The following is a 15572-nucleotide window of genomic DNA, read 5'->3' on the forward strand; positions in this document are numbered from 1 at the left end:
GTTTTATTGAAAATATATCATATCAATACTTTTGGCGTTTTGAAATCTCTTAATAAAAAGGTTCACAGCATAATGAAAAAGATTGCAAATGTATATGTAAACGGAATATCTCAGACAAGATTTAAGTAATTCAACAGAGACAAACTCTCACCAAACAATTTTCCAGTCAAATACTTGAATGTAAATTAGCAACTGAAAAGAAGGGACCCCTCTGGGTCTCATTCAATCTCCGACCTGAAATTGGTCTCAAATATAATAATACGGATCTAATGAAACTAATTTTGGGGGGAAATGTTGCTTGGCAGCTCCAGTGTTCACTTCACACGGCTCTAAATGGATTCAACCTCCAAACATACCTTTTAGAAGCGGCTCCGACTTACCTGTCCACATCCACACAGAGCGAAGACAGCACTGCTGATGATCACACTGTAAGGACGTGTCTCACTGACTGCTCCTGCATGTGCAGCGTTCTCCATACCTGGCCGAAGGTTGAACGTTCAAAGAGAATCTGGTGCCAGGCAGCGTGTGCTTTGGGATGAAGGCTTGATCGCAGCTTTTCATGGAGGATTTCTGATTTGGTCTGTGGAGACATAGTGAAACAAAAAAGAGTGATTAACGCGAGGAAGAACACACAATCTGTACACATACATACAAACATTCACACTTTAAATCTGACCAGGGATATTCTCCTAATTAAAGCGTAAGGATGTGGGCCACGTCAGGCACAGACGCGTCACCTTTGGCCTTCTGGTGGCCCGAACAAAATGGATGTGAGTCCATAGATGTGCTATTTTTGGTTACATGCTTTGTTCTAGACGAGGTCCAATCTGAAAGTACACCTTAAGAGGTAGAAGGTGAATATGGCCTGAATAGCAAATAACTAATTCGGGCCTTTGTCACCTTTGGGTGGCGTGTGGAGCTGCTATGGCTGACTTGTGGCACGGATCTGGCAAACAGCTATGTGGGCCGGATGACAACCACTTTGCTGTTTGGGGTTGGACCGTTCTTAATTAATGTGACAGGTTCATTATGAAGGGATTCAAAGGAAGTCAAAGCTTGACTATCAGACTTTCGCTGTTGATGAGGACTAATTCACTGATGATGAGGAATCACTGTCTGTGCTTGAAATCACATGCACATGAGCTGTCACCATGATCAGCTCGAGGGGATGACGCACACGTCACAAACCCACCAGACCCACCAAAACGGTTAATTGTACAGGGAGAGGGTGTGTTTGTTTGCGCGTCTATCAGCTGTCTGCATCAATGTGTGTGCACGACCCCTGAGTTCGCAGACAGCCATGGGTCAAAGGTCGAGGCAGAGCCTGTCTGGGTTTCCCGGCTGACCCCGATGCCTGCAGCACACACACACACACACAATGGAGGGGAGGATGGGTTTTGCCCCCTTACCAGACTAATATCACCTTTGGGATTAGGATCCAGACAGAAATACATTGACCCCCCCCCCCCCCCCTCCCAACCGCAAATACACACACACAGACTCAGGATCTGCTTGGTCATAAAACAGGACTCATGACGCAGAGAGGCGCAGCAAAGATGCTGAGTCTGAGGAGGCCGTTGAATTATCTTTCAACCGTTACGATGGAGCGAACACGGTGCTAGCCAGCTAACGCTTAGAGGACACCTGGGAAATACGGATAAGGATCACTGAGGCAGCTGCGAAAGTAAAGAAAACATGTGAGGGATGAATATGTACAAGCCAGGTGAACACGCTGCTGGAAAAGGTGCTGTTGTTAAAGCTATGTACTCCCCGTCATATGTCAAGCAGTTTGCATTTAACCCAAGCGCTGCTGTAGCCGCAGGGAGCGAGAGCCCGGTGCACCGCTCTGGATAAAATAACATCAGCATGCCAGACGCTTGTATAAAGAAAAAAAATCAAAGAGAAGGGGAACTGCAGGATCTCAGCACAGAGCGAAACCGAAAAAAGGTCAAATGCAGACGAGCTGACGGGCTTCGCTGCCAGGCCACTGGGAAAGAAACTCCCCCAAATAAGCCCAGAGTGTTAAGCCTGCTAATCCCCTGTATTATTGCAACATCTGTGCGGTCTATAGAGGCTCTGCCAGTGATTAGCAAGACAGATGTAAACAATATCCTGGCTGGAGGAGGAGAGGAAGAGGACAGGAGAGAAGAGGTGCTCGGCTGATCTGGGTAACGTGCCGCTGGAAGGATAAGGAAAGTGGAGATGGAGAGAATGTGGAGAATATAAAGCAGGTGAGAGTGTCGGGGGATTTAGGAGAGAGAATAAAAGACCGAGAGGAGGTGGAGGTTTGACGAAGAAGAAGAAGATGAAGAAGCAGGGGAAGAAGCGATGGGTGATTCTGGGCCAAAACCCCAAAAATAAGACAGTGGAAGGAGGAAGTGGGGGGAGGCAGAGGGAGACAGAAGGTGACAGCATTAAGGGAGAAGGAGCAGCAGATTGGGAGACGGCAGACCCGGGGCCAGGCGTGCCCCAACCGGCTGACGAGACACCAGGGAGACGTGCCTAATTTATGCAGAGTTCGGCCGAGGGGTGTCTGGGACCCCCTCAATAGCCCTGAGAACCGAGGGGAGCAGCTATGGGTCCTAGCGGTGTGAGAGCCAGAGAGGCACACAGGGGGAGGGCAGGGGGGGGATGGGGGAGCCTCTTTTTTTTTTGGATTTTGGAGAGACAACAAGGGGGTGGAGGCTGCTCCATTCACGCAGAGGCTGTCCGTCTGACGTCCCATTACGGTTCGGGACAGGGCATGGGGAACGAGGCGATAAAGGGAAAAGCTGAGGGAGGAGGAGGAGGAGGTGGAGGAGGAGGAGGAGGAGGAGGAGAAGTGAGGGAGAGGCCATTCTTAAGCCCCTCTCTGCTCGAGATGATGCACTTTCCCCCCACTCCAGTCTTCTCCTCCAGTCTGGCCATACCTATGAGATCCACGGGGCCGTCCGCCTGCTTCTCTGCATACTGATTTCCCATTAGCACAGCCCCGAACGTGAGCGAAAGACAGAGACGGACTCAATCAGAGACACGTAGCCCATCTGATGTGTCGGCTGAGGGGTTAGTAGCCAATCAGGAGAGGCAGGGGGTGTAAGCGTTAGCCCAGTGGGCAGATATGAATGGAGTCTTTAACCGAGTGCTTGATTTAAAAAAAATGTAATGAAACTTGGTGGAAGGAAGCAGTAAGGGTCAGAGAGGAACCCATTCAATCCAGATCAGAGAGCAGATCCAGGATATCTGATTTCTCAGAGAATAATTCATGGATCTTGATAAAAAAAAAGAATCGGTCAAGTTTTGGAGACTGATATTTATGAATTTGTGCAATCTAGTGCAGATCCAAACAAAAATTGGTATCTTGGGAATTAAATGTAGTTTCATAAGTGGACAGCTTGGCCTCGGACATTCTAGTTTCTTATCATATAGCAAATAAAGGCATAAACCACCATGTGTACTTGAAACTAACAATCCACCGTAAAATACTTTGTTCTTTTTTGGGGTTTAAACTGAAAAGAGGGGGAGGTAGAGCTGGTCGCCCACTGCGTGCCGAAGTGTCCTTGAGCAAAATACTGTGTATGGGTGTTGTATTATAGAGAAAGAGCTGCTCATAGAAGCACTGTAAGAATGTGTGAGTGAATGGGTGAATGGAAAAACTGTACTGTAAAGTTCTGCGAGAGGTCATCGAGACAAGAGAAGTGATACAAACCATTTATCATTTACACAGTGGACCCTAACCTGGGAACCCTACAATAACCTAAAGGCCACATATGTGCACTATGTTTCCTCAGGGCACATACAAATCCAAACCAATATACCAGTATTTGGGAGCTACAGGTAAAGTAGATGCTACTTTACTCTAAGGGTCCACAAGCCAAATAGGTTTGGAAACACTAATGTAAACAAATGCACCAAAGACAAAGAGGAATTCAATTAAATGCAGTATAATAATCTTGAAAAAAAAGATTATTACAGTATTGTCAGTCTGCAGCTTTAATATCAAAATGTCAGTATTAATATCAGCCTTTGAGAGGAAAAAATAGTTAAAGGTGTGTGAGTGTGTGTGTGTGTGTGTGTGTGTGTGTCTGTGTGTGTTGTTCGTACAGCCAGCGAGAAGCAGAACAGACAGCCAGGGAGGGTGATGGTTGAGTCTGGTGATGCAGGCAGACAGTTTAATGACAGTCCTCACCCCTGGACATACAAGCCAGCGAGCGGCTGGCGCTCTCGCAGATGTACACACACCGGCTGACATGTGCATATATATGTGTGATATATGGCGTGGCGTTTTCTGAAAAAGACACCAGGGCTGGTGAAAATGAAAGAGGAAAGAAATGTATGACCCTGGAAGAAATAACTGTAAGGGCTGCAGACGGCTAACAGGCGCCACTTTGTTTGGTTAAAAAATACAAAAGAGAGTTTTGAGATTGTTCTGCAGCACATTCACACCTTTCATCAGACACAACAAACACAACATACATCTGTCATGAGCCATAACAACTTAAGGGCAGTAATCATAATGGTTTCTAGGGATGCACAGGAACAGTCGGTTGTTCAGTGGCTCCACAGAAACCCGGCTCTGTGCGCTTTTTGTGTAAGTTGTGCCTGGCCGGTCTTGCATCTTATTCAGCAGCACTTGCTGAGGTCTGGACTTGAATTTGGGGCCCAAACAAAGACATAGAGCCACCTCATTAAAAAAACATGTCATTGGATCAGGCCCCGGCTGAATTGGGTGATTTTTCCCTCCTACCATAAGTGACCGTGACTGAGCGTTGGGCTGAATGAGAGGCCGGATAGAGGCCTACCAATGGAGCGCCACACTACATCCCAACGGGAACCACCCCCTCACAGAGGGGGACACATTTAGAGCTTTGTTGGTCTGTTAACACAGCTTTTTAAAGCGCCTCTTTATGGAGTCAGCTAAGCAAACTGCAAACCTGGTTTTGTCACGCCAGACGGGGAAAGTAGAGGGAAAAAAACTGAAAGAAAGAAAGAAAGAAAGAAAAATTCTGGGCAACAGAAAGGTTTCAAGGGATTGTTTTTTGTTTTCTTGGGATATGAGAAAACTTTAAAGTCATGATAACATGCGGCAAAGCAAAGTTAAAGCGTGGAATAAGTTTTTTTTATTTGGTATTACGTGATACGAAATGAACACGGAGGAAAAATATTTGCAGTCAAACCGAAAATCACATTTTAATATTTCAAATCCGCCCTCAACGCCTCGGCAAAACAAAGACAATATGATCCCACGCAGAGGATTCTGTACATCTGCTCCCGCTGCGTCTAATCACCTGAGGACTGAACTTTGCAGCAGATCCAGGTCATTGACCTGGATCTGCAGTGCACCGTCTCACTGTGTCCTCTGATACAGTCAGCACACACGTTTACCCAGAGGACCGAAGATGCCACGCTGCTGAAACAATAGGTCTGTGTGTGTGTGTGTGTGTGTGTGTGTGTGTGTGTGTGTGTGTGCATGTGTGTGTGTGTGACAAATGCAGTCCTGCCTGGGAAACCTGGGCCGGAGTATTAGTCAGTCTCACAGGGCACTCAGGATGACAGTGAAATGAATAACAATGAACTTGCCGAGAGTCAAGTTCAGAACATTAGAGACGAACAAAAGCTGAGGAGCCGTGCACAAAGTATGTGTGTGTGTGTGTGTGTGTGTGTGTGTGTGTGTGTGTGTGTGTGTGTGTGTATTACTGCGTCAACACACTCAGGAAATATCCCAATATGAGCGAGCACCGTGCGCCACGGAAGAGCGCAAGATGAAAATGCACACAGACACACAACCCCTCTCCTCGTTCCCTCGCTCCCCTCCCCTTCCCATCTCGCCGTGCACATGCAGCAAGGACCCCATCCTCGCTACTCTATTGCTGTCTGCTGCGCGCCTGATGAAAAAAGCAAAATCGCATAGGGGGGGTAAACACACGCCTGAAGGCAGGAAAAGGCACATAGGTGGATTACTGCCCCAATATAAACCACGGATTTAAATAGGGGGTTCTCGGCTGCGTTGGCGTGGGTCCACCTCGCCGTGCAGAGCGTTTTTCCAACCCGCTGGCCTGCAACAGGGGGGAAATGGGACTGAACAGCCTCCACTGCCATCCAGCAGAGATGATGGCCTTACGGGGCGGAGAATGCATCTGAATACATTTACATGAAGATTGTGCGTTGCGTTGACCAAGCTGCTGCTGAGAATAGACCACGCTTATCAATGTCCAACCCCGACCCCCCCCCCCCCCAAAAAAAGAAAAACGTATGTAATCGCCGAGACTGGTTCGGAGGAGAGGCTGAGAAAATAAAAGGGGAAGTGGTCACTTTGTTCTGAGGAGAAACAGAAACAGGGCGAGCTGTGTGTGTGTTTTTTTTTTAAGTCTGCTGGGAGCTGCAGTTTTCCCTGTGTCCCTGTGCTTTTAATGATATCAGCAGTTTATGAGACACAAGCAGGGGAGGAATGCAGGGGTGAGAAACTTAACGCAGCTAAATGAACACAGATTACTCGTATTGTCCTAATAACTCATGAGACTCAGACAGTTTCGGTGAAAAATAGAAGATTTGCAAAGACTGGAGAGATAAATGTAAATCCGATGTCTGGATGTAAAACCTTGATCACAATATAATCTCACTTTATGGTAAACTAAAAACCTCTCAGTGATAGGGTGTTTTCTGATTATGTTGTACCTGTAGAAGATAGCGGAAAAGAACCATTTAGGTAAATGCAAAAACTTGTTTCTGGGTGATTTTTTTTTGGGAAAAAAACTCCTGCAAGGATACTTGGTAGTTGAGTGACTTCAAACATACTGCAGATATGAGACCTTATTTCTGAACACACAGAAATTCCAGCTGCAGATTGCATTTGATGATAAACCGACCAGATTCTACTGTGGCAAATTTAGAGGATGGGATTCCTGCTAACCTTTCAATATGAATACACAGAGCTGTAAAGGAGACTGAGCCTGACCCAGAGGTAGAGAGTGCAGCTTTTTTATTTTTGGGGGGGGGAGAAAGCACTTTAATTTTGAAAAATGAAAAACCAGATAGGCAACAGAGGCCCCCTGTGATAAACCTCTTGCAGATACAGTCAGCTCGCCAAACCACCCTGTCAGATTGACGCCCGGGGAAAGGCACAGGGGGAACGAGAGGCAGCGAGAAGGGGAGAGCGAGAGCAAAACATGGGTGAAAGGGGTCAGCGGGGAGGAAGGCTAAACCCCAGAAGCAAGCCGGAGATTGTGTGTGCAGTGCATTTATATTTCAGCATGGGCGTGTGTGGCTGTGCGTATATGTGTGTCAGCCCCAGCTGGGCAGACATTTACTTGACATGCTGATAGGGATTTAAGCAGTGGGTGGGTGGTGTGTCGGACCAAGGTGAGTGAATGCGCCGAGAAGGGGGGGGGGGGGGCACCAGAGGGGCTCACAAAACTGCCGTTACTAAGCTTGATTTCAGTGCGAGTTGAGACGATTAGGAGACGGGGCGCAGCAATGAGGAGGCAAACACGGGGGGGCGAGGGAGGTGTTTTTTTTGTTGTTGTAGGAGGACCCTCCAGGCTGTGGAAGAGAAGGGGGACTGGTCTATTGAGGTGATGAGGGAAAGCGGGTCTCCCTTTCAGACAGTCTAATGAAGCATAAGTCCCCGATGAAGAATGGGAGCAGGCTACCGCAGGGTGGGTTACAGCTTGTGCCTCGGAATACGCACCCACCATTTCGCCCCTCTTCTCCTCCTCTCCCTCTCTCTTTTCCCCATCTCCTTTACTCTCCCTTCCTCTGCTCCTCGTGTCCCTGCAGTCCCTCCTCTTAAAGGGCTTATACACTGCTTGGTTCAGCGTGCCGCAAGCTCACGCCCGCACCTCTCGGATGGATTGATGAAATGGCACCAATATAGAGTGACCAAATAAAAAGGATTGCTGTATTGACCCGACGGCTTCATCAAGAAAATGTGGTGGAAAACATTGATGAAATTAGCAAATGGCTCCGAGTGAGAGCGGAATTTAAATCCGAATTTTTTTATGTGATGATTTAAATTGTTTTCACGGGCAGCTGAAACGGTTTGAAAAACAGGTGCATGAGATGAGCGACATGCATTTGTCAACGTGGTGAATGTGCACATACGATGAACCCTGAGCTGACATGTTAAATTACAGGAAGCAGCAGACTGAGACAGACGGGTGTGCGTGCATGTGTGTGTGTCGGTGGGTGGGGTGTCTGTCAAGTGTCTGACTGGGTTTGACTGCATGTGTTCCGATGGGGGGTTGTTTGACCAGGGGGCTGACTGGGCTGCAGGACTGATTTCTGCCTTGATTTGGCTCAGGGCCGGCTGGAGTCTGGCCAGAGGCTGACTGAATGTGGTGATGGTGGTGGGGCGGGGGGGGGGTTTGGTTCCCCTTGCTTCTCTGCTGAAGTTGTCCCGGGAGCAAAGCAATAAGAAGCAGCTTATAACATAAGCAAACACAGAGGCAGCTTACAGACCAGTCAGCCAGCCAGTCGGGGATGAACGTCATAGAAATGGCACACACCCACACACACACACCCACCCACACACACACACACACACACACACACACACACACACACACACACGCGCACACAGCTCTGTTCCCTGCACTAATACCTCCCCTACCACCCCCACAAACCCCTGACCTTGACCCCTGGGGTCCATCCTAACCTGTTTCTGAATGGAAGTCGGTGCAGCTGGGCCGTCTAGCCGTGAGCAGCAACCCCCCTCCACCCTGCGGACCCCTCATCGCCTAATCACGCAGCCCGTTCCCACGCTTCACGACTGGGAATCCGTCTCTTCATCTGAGTGGCGCACTTTAATATTCATGTGGCCGCCATGTTTCCCGTCTCATCTGTTTCTAAGGGCAACGACAGTTCCGAGCAGGATTTCATGTGATTTTATATCCACGTACCCGCTGCACATTAATTCTGAATGTTTAATTATTTTTTTTATTCAGGAAGCTTTTCTTCGCACACAGTGATATCCCTCTCCGCTTTGCGACACAAATTTCATCTGCAGCCCCTCTCGACGGCTCCCTCGTATAAACCATTCGGCCTGAGCACATACACGCACTGTATAATGTACGCGTATGGGTGTGTGTGTGTGTGTGTGTGTGTGTGCACGCTCGTAAACGCCATTATGGGGGTTCAAACCCCTCCACCTTCACATTTTCATTACGGCCAAATCTCAGGCCTGTGCTACACCAGCGTGGCCTTTTGCTGGCGAGCAGGCAGTTTAATCACACATACAGCACTACTCCATTTTCATTTCCTTTTCATACAGCCTCCATTCCACTCCAGCTTCATAATTCTCCCCTCAGAGCTGTCCGGCCTGTCTGAGTGTTTGCAGCATGTTGAAATGACATAATCAGTGACTTGGATAAATGCCTGACTGTTTTTCCCTGAGTCTATAATCAGACTTGGGGCTCAGTGTTGCAGCTCTGAGGAAGCAGCAGCAGCAGCAGCAGCAGCAGCGACACTTGACTCAGGAATTACTTCCTAAGGAGGACGGTTTCACATAAGGGATGTGCTGGAGCATCCGTGAAATGAATTTAGTTTGGGTCTGAAATTTTTTTAATAGTTCTTGTTGAATGCAGGAGAAGAGAAAGGGCTTGTGCTTAAAAGGCTGCCAACCCTTAATTATCATGATTCCGATTGTTACTGGATATAACTGAACAGGAATATTAAATGACTTAATTTTTAACAAATAACAAAACTCTCATTGTAATAAATAATAGAAAATATAAAAATATTATATATTGGATATTAGCCCCTTAAATAAATACATATATAAATGTAGAGATAGCGATTATGTTGTGCAGAAAAATCATGAGCCGACAAGGAGCTTGAAATTAAACACGGGCCTCATTGTAAGAGTGTGTTCGAATGCTGAAAATACCTGAGAAAGGTGAATGAATTTTTAAATCCCAATTCAGTTGCCCTGATCAGGTGGTTTGAGAGAGAGAGCAGGTCGCTGGTGTGGTAACAAGGGAGAGAAAGAGACACGTGGACCGGGCGAGGACGAATTGAGCATGGCTGTAAACGCTTTCAGCAACTATTACTTCAGTGGGTGGAACAGTTTCAATCAATAGCTAAGCAAACAATAAAGCAGTGGGCAGTCAGAAAGAGAAAAGCTGCAGAAGACCCGGACTACAATCACAGAAATAAACCCCAAATTACCGGGTTCATGTAATAAACCTGTCCGATTTGCATGGTTGGGGTTACGTCCACTTTATGTTTTTAACTAAATTAATTAATTAATTTTCTTTATATAGACCCCCCCCCCCACAAATGTTGCAAGATGTAAATGTCCATCGCATAGGTAATGAAGGCACGTAAGCAGCAGCACAGTAAAACACATGGCCGCAGCCGTCATTAGCATAAAAGCTTTCTGCAGGATTGAATGTTAGGGGGCCGTGTTCCTTTTTCCCTGTGAGTCAGTGTGAATGGACACATTCATACGCCTGTGGTATGGATTACCTTGAGAGCGCTCCCAGCATATGTGCAGGAACACATACATGACAAGCATACGTGATTGGCTTTTATGTTCATCTGGCGCTTCATAAAACACGTTCTCATCTTTGTTGTTTTGAACATGCAGATAAAAGAAATAAAACGGCCCCTCCCTGTGATTCAGAAAAACGGCTCTTTATAAAAAGTGAACACATCCTGGACGTGTCCTCCATCCCTCCACCAAGAGGAACCCCGCCCTCCTGTACTCCTCTCACACACTACCACATCACATTCAACTTCATATGACAGGTTTGAACAATATAAAAATCACATTCTCGCCATAAAGCAGACCCCCTTTTCCACACGATTTATTAACCTGGAGAAATCCAGCAAAATAAAACACACACAAATAAATGGATAAATCGATCCAATCTAGCTCTTTGAATTACTGATGCCTGTAGATGCCTGTCCGTCTTCCATCCATTTTCCCCACAAAGGGATACAGTAGCCTGCAGCTCCTCCAGCCCGACTACAGCCGGTGTGGGCTCTAACCTGTTTAGCTGCACCTCAGCTTCATCAGTGTCAGTGGGCGCTGATTAGATTGAGGGGCCTGATTAAAACAGCCTGAGAAGACGATATGGGGGGGGGGGGGGGCAGCCTGGTTCAGATGAATGAATGACAGCAAAGGTTTAACACAAAACTTGAACTGCTAATTTTACGCCAAAAATATCTCGCAAGATTAACAAAGGAGAGAATTTAGCCTGTATGGAAGCGTACAATATGAAACGTTTTAAAAATGAAGAATAAAACATGTAAGCTGTAATTTCTCTTTGAAATGTGGGAAATAATGTGTTTTGCTGCAAGTTTTAGTCTTGGAGACCTGTGGCCTGGTTCACACCTTGTGTAAAGGATCTGAGTGATCAAGTGGACAGCTCTGAGTTCAGGTGTGAACGTTCAGAGATCTAAGATTGTTCAGTCGCTGCTGACATTGAAAGTAAAAGTAAAAGATATAAGAGTGAACCCCGTAACATTATCACTGGTCTCCGTGGGGCTTTCTCCTGTCCTGTTGGGTTTTTCCCGCTTACGGCACGGTGGTTTATGACATGTTGGTTGCAGGCGCGTTTGGGTCGTTTGAAGTGCGACAAAAAGGCAAAGAATCAATCCCCGTTTTTTGGGAGGTTTGAAGAAACCTGTGTATACCGACGAATTGTGGTGTAAAAGAGGTATAACATTGCGATTTGATCACTAAGACCACATTTCCAAGGTGGTCTGGGCCGCAAACAGTATGGCCTTGTTAATTTAGTAGCATAACCAAAAACCAACTCACCCCATCTAAACTTCTGGCTTTTGTCAGCAATGGGAATGGATACACTGCATTGACCTCAAATTATGTTTGAATAAGATTGATCCTGCTGTAAAAGAGGTTTAATATAATCATTCTTTTAGCAGCGTAAACTTAGCACCTCCCACACAACTTAGAGGAGACGTATTCGTTATAAAATAATAATATATAATATGATATATAAAGTTAACATGTTGTTATGGTCCTCTGTGCCGAGTTCCTCCTGAGGGAATGTGCGTGCATGTGTGTTTTTGTGTGTGTGTATCATCCTCATTCAGTCCATGCTGTGAAGTTCAATGCTGCCCTGCTCCCGATTGACCACAGCTGCCATACAGCCAGCATTCACAGTGGACGGTAGCGTTTCTACAAGACACCGACACTTCACCAAAACCCTCGGCAGTAATTAGCACTGACGGGTGAAAGCAGCCACGAATGCCGCGGGAGTTCACAATGAAACGGACACTTGCACAAACACACACACACAAACACACACACACACACACAAAACTGTACCGCCTGGACACACCCACGCGCGAACATAACCACACACATGTCGGTGCACAGCAGTAGCAACAGTGGATCCATCAACACGGCTAACACCACATTAAGACCGTAAAGCACCGATACATCTCCTGTTCCACGTGCACGGCCCGCACCCTGCTGCTCCTGCACTGATACCCCTGATCCCCCTGTGCTTTGACAAGGCGTAATAAAGCCTGTATGAAGCACTGCATTGTGTGGGGAGAACACAATGTTGCATGCTGAGTGCTGTGAGAAGGGCGTGCACCGGTGGGTCCCACGGCGCAGCAGCGCACCAGGGCCTATGGCGGGGAGTGCTGAGCATGCTAATGAGGTCATTATGTTATGCCGCTCCCTCGCTCCTGCTCCCCTTTACAGTGTGGGCTTTGCCTGTCAGAGGAGGCAGGGTGCCCGGGTAGCGCAGCCAACCCCAGATGTCACATATGGCACAATGAGGAGACACACCAGCGTCTCCGGGATGAACGCTGCCAGAGAGACGAGGTGACGCTCCGTTTTTTTTTTTTCTTTTTTCAGCTAGCATCAAAAGCGATTGAGCAGCATCGGTGATTTGCATACGGAATAAGGTGAGCTTAAGGAGAAGTAAAGAGGAGCCCAACACTCATTTGCTAATTGTCCCTGCTGTGTATTCAATCAGCCGCCGAGCAGGGTTTCTGTTTCCTTTTTGTCTGTTTTTCTTTTTTTCTCTTGTACTCTCGCGCTTTTATTTACAACCGAGGGGGAGGGGCTCGGTATCAAGCATATGCAAATGCAATTACACGATATTTGCATAGCCGTTAGCAATTAGAGGGCAGATGGCAAACAGCGGGCATTAAAAAGGAAAGCGACCGAGCGCCATCTTGGCTGAGGGAGACAGCTGGCAGACAGGATTCGGCCATTTTGTAAGCTCGGGTCGCTGCCAGGCTGAGGCGTGTGCAGAGGGGCGCCAGTCTCTCTCTCTTTCTCTCTCTGTGTGCCAGGAAGATTGGCAGGCGAGGAGGTAATCGCGCTCTAATACCCTCCCTGGTACACGCAACAACAACGAACTCCTCCAGCCGTCAGTGACAGTGTGATCACAGGCCAGAGCTCTGACGACGGAGATCAACCACAACTCAACGTGCGCGTGTTCGCTTTGAAGACGCCGAGATGGTATCCGATCGTAACACTGGAGGGGGAATGGCTCTCATATCTCTTATTCCCTGTTTATTGTGTATAATTGATCAGATTGATCAGAAAATCTGTTTTATTCATTTCAAAATGAATGACTAAATGATGACATTGCACTCACCAAGAGGTATCGGTCCCGTGGAGTTCGTCCGTCTGGCCTCTCATGTCCGTCCGAGTCCACAAACACGTCTTCTGGCAGGAACTTTAGTTTCAGGGGGGGTCGGTGCATAACAGAAACTTCTTCTCCTCTGTTTCCTCTGTAGGCTCTCACCTCCACACTCATGTCAAGCTGCAGGTATTCTCATTGCTGAGGATTTGGCCAATGTTCTTGAGTCACCAGCGGTTTTGGTTAAAACATCTAAAGAGCAAGTTTCTTTGTGAGGAGAAGGATTGATGTAAAAAAGTCAAATGGAAAAACTGAAGAGGAGGATGAGGAGGAGGAGGTGCAACCACTGTACTTTTTTTTTTATCTCTCATTCAATTAGCAGCCTTTCACTTGTGCTGCCATTGGATCCTTGCTGCACAGCAGTAAGTGGACTTCAGGTGCCATTTCCACACACACACACACACACACACATACACATAGAGAGAGAGAGGTCTGAAAGCCCAGGCCCTCCTTCCTCTCTTCCACCTTATAGATCAATACTGCTCTGCCATATCCTCTGATGGGAGCTGCTGTAGTGAGGGTGAGGAAAATCTAAGGTGAGAAGACAGGCGGTGTCTGATACAGTGAATGAGAGAAAAAGTTCAAATTGTTCTTTCATCCCGGCTCAGGAGATCTTGCGAAACGTTGAGTGCGATACGTGCTTGAAAGTGGGACTGAGCAGAAACGTCCTGTGCTATCGTCTCAGATGGATCCTTACTCAAACAGTTAAGGTGGAATGGGTAATAGGAAGGAGGGAGCAGGAAGAAAAGAGCTTCAACGTGCTGTCGACATGTTTCTTTTTCCTCCATTTCTCTCCCTTCCTCACTGTCTCCATGTCTTCCTGACAAGTTTTATCAAGTGGTGTAGGACGCAGCAGAAACCCCTCCGGCGGAACCACACACAAAGGCTCTCTCTCTCGGTCTCTTCCCTCTGCCTTTTTCTCTCTGCTTCACACACACATGTGCGCACACTGACACACACACACACTGCGTGTGGGGCGGTTATAAGGTTAGGGCCCTGGCCCTGGCTGATGCTGAGACTGTTGGAGGAAGATAGAAAGAGAAATGGAGAGAGGAGCTGGGAGCAGTGGTGGTGGTGGGTCCCTTGGCTCCGAGGCCTGCAGGCGGTGCTGGGCAACCTCTGCTAGCCTCTCTCCTCTGTATTGATTTCTGCTGCTCCGCTCTGCCGTGGAGGCTCCTAGCCGGCGGGGATGAGAGCTCGGCTCACCCTTCTCACCTGCCTCTCTCCTGGCTCGGATGGCCTAGCATGCCCACTCTGCCGCAGCTTTGGCTGGCCCCTGCCGTCTCCCCGGGACCCCTGTATGCAGCGCTGGGGCCACGGGAGGAAGGCAGCCAGAGAGCCCATGGCGATCCGCAGCTGCGTTCACCTGCTCTGGGTTCACCCGCTTCGAACCACCTCCTCGAACTGCTTCTATCCTTCTCTCCTTCCATCCTTCCACCCACTCTGCTTCTCTTCCTCCTCCTCCACTGCCTCCTCCTCTTCTTCTTCTTCTTCTTCCTGCTGTACACAAACAAACAGACACAGAGACAGAGAAAAACAAGTTAATCTCAACTTTCAGAATTTCACGCACTCTGAGTGTCAGCCCTGCTCTTTGATCAGCGTGGTGTCAGGGGTGAGGATTCTGGCATCCTCCCTCAGTAATATGAACCTACTAACCTCCGAGAGCAGAAACTGCAGGGATTGGAGGCCTGAGAGTTAAGTGTGTCAGGCAGAGAGATACTGCCTGCCAAAGGTACTCTCAGCTATTAGATTCTGATGTGCTGCAGATGGCAAAATATAGCAAGAGTGGGCCCATTATAAAAATCACCACTGCGTCAACAGAGTTCATTAAAAATATTTACAGGCAAACGCTCTCTATTGCTCTCCCTTAGCAGCACAGGCGTACAGAGTTTTATATCTATTTTGCCCCTTATGGTCATAAATAAAGAAAGCAACGTTTAAAACTGAAGGGAGGTTTCAAACTACCCT

The 15572-nt window shown here is 47.6% G+C and overlaps 1 long non-coding RNA gene across 3 annotated transcripts in view; it reads right to left on the reverse strand.

Moving 5' to 3' along the window:
- The window catches only part of LOC133960333 (uncharacterized), a 42638-nt gene continuing 27066 nt past the window's right edge, over positions 1-15572 (reverse strand). For all 3 annotated transcript variants that reach the window (XR_009921914.1, XR_009921913.1, XR_009921912.1), the window contains exons 3-4: positions 13560-15104; positions 1-580 (exon numbers count right to left, since the gene is read on the reverse strand). This is a non-coding gene — a long non-coding RNA (uncharacterized LOC133960333). The remainder of the gene's footprint in view (positions 581-13559; positions 15105-15572) is intronic.

This window comes from Platichthys flesus, chromosome 9 (genome assembly GCF_949316205.1).
Source record: "Platichthys flesus chromosome 9, fPlaFle2.1, whole genome shotgun sequence".
Classification (NCBI taxonomy): Eukaryota; Metazoa; Chordata; class Actinopteri; order Pleuronectiformes; family Pleuronectidae; genus Platichthys; species Platichthys flesus.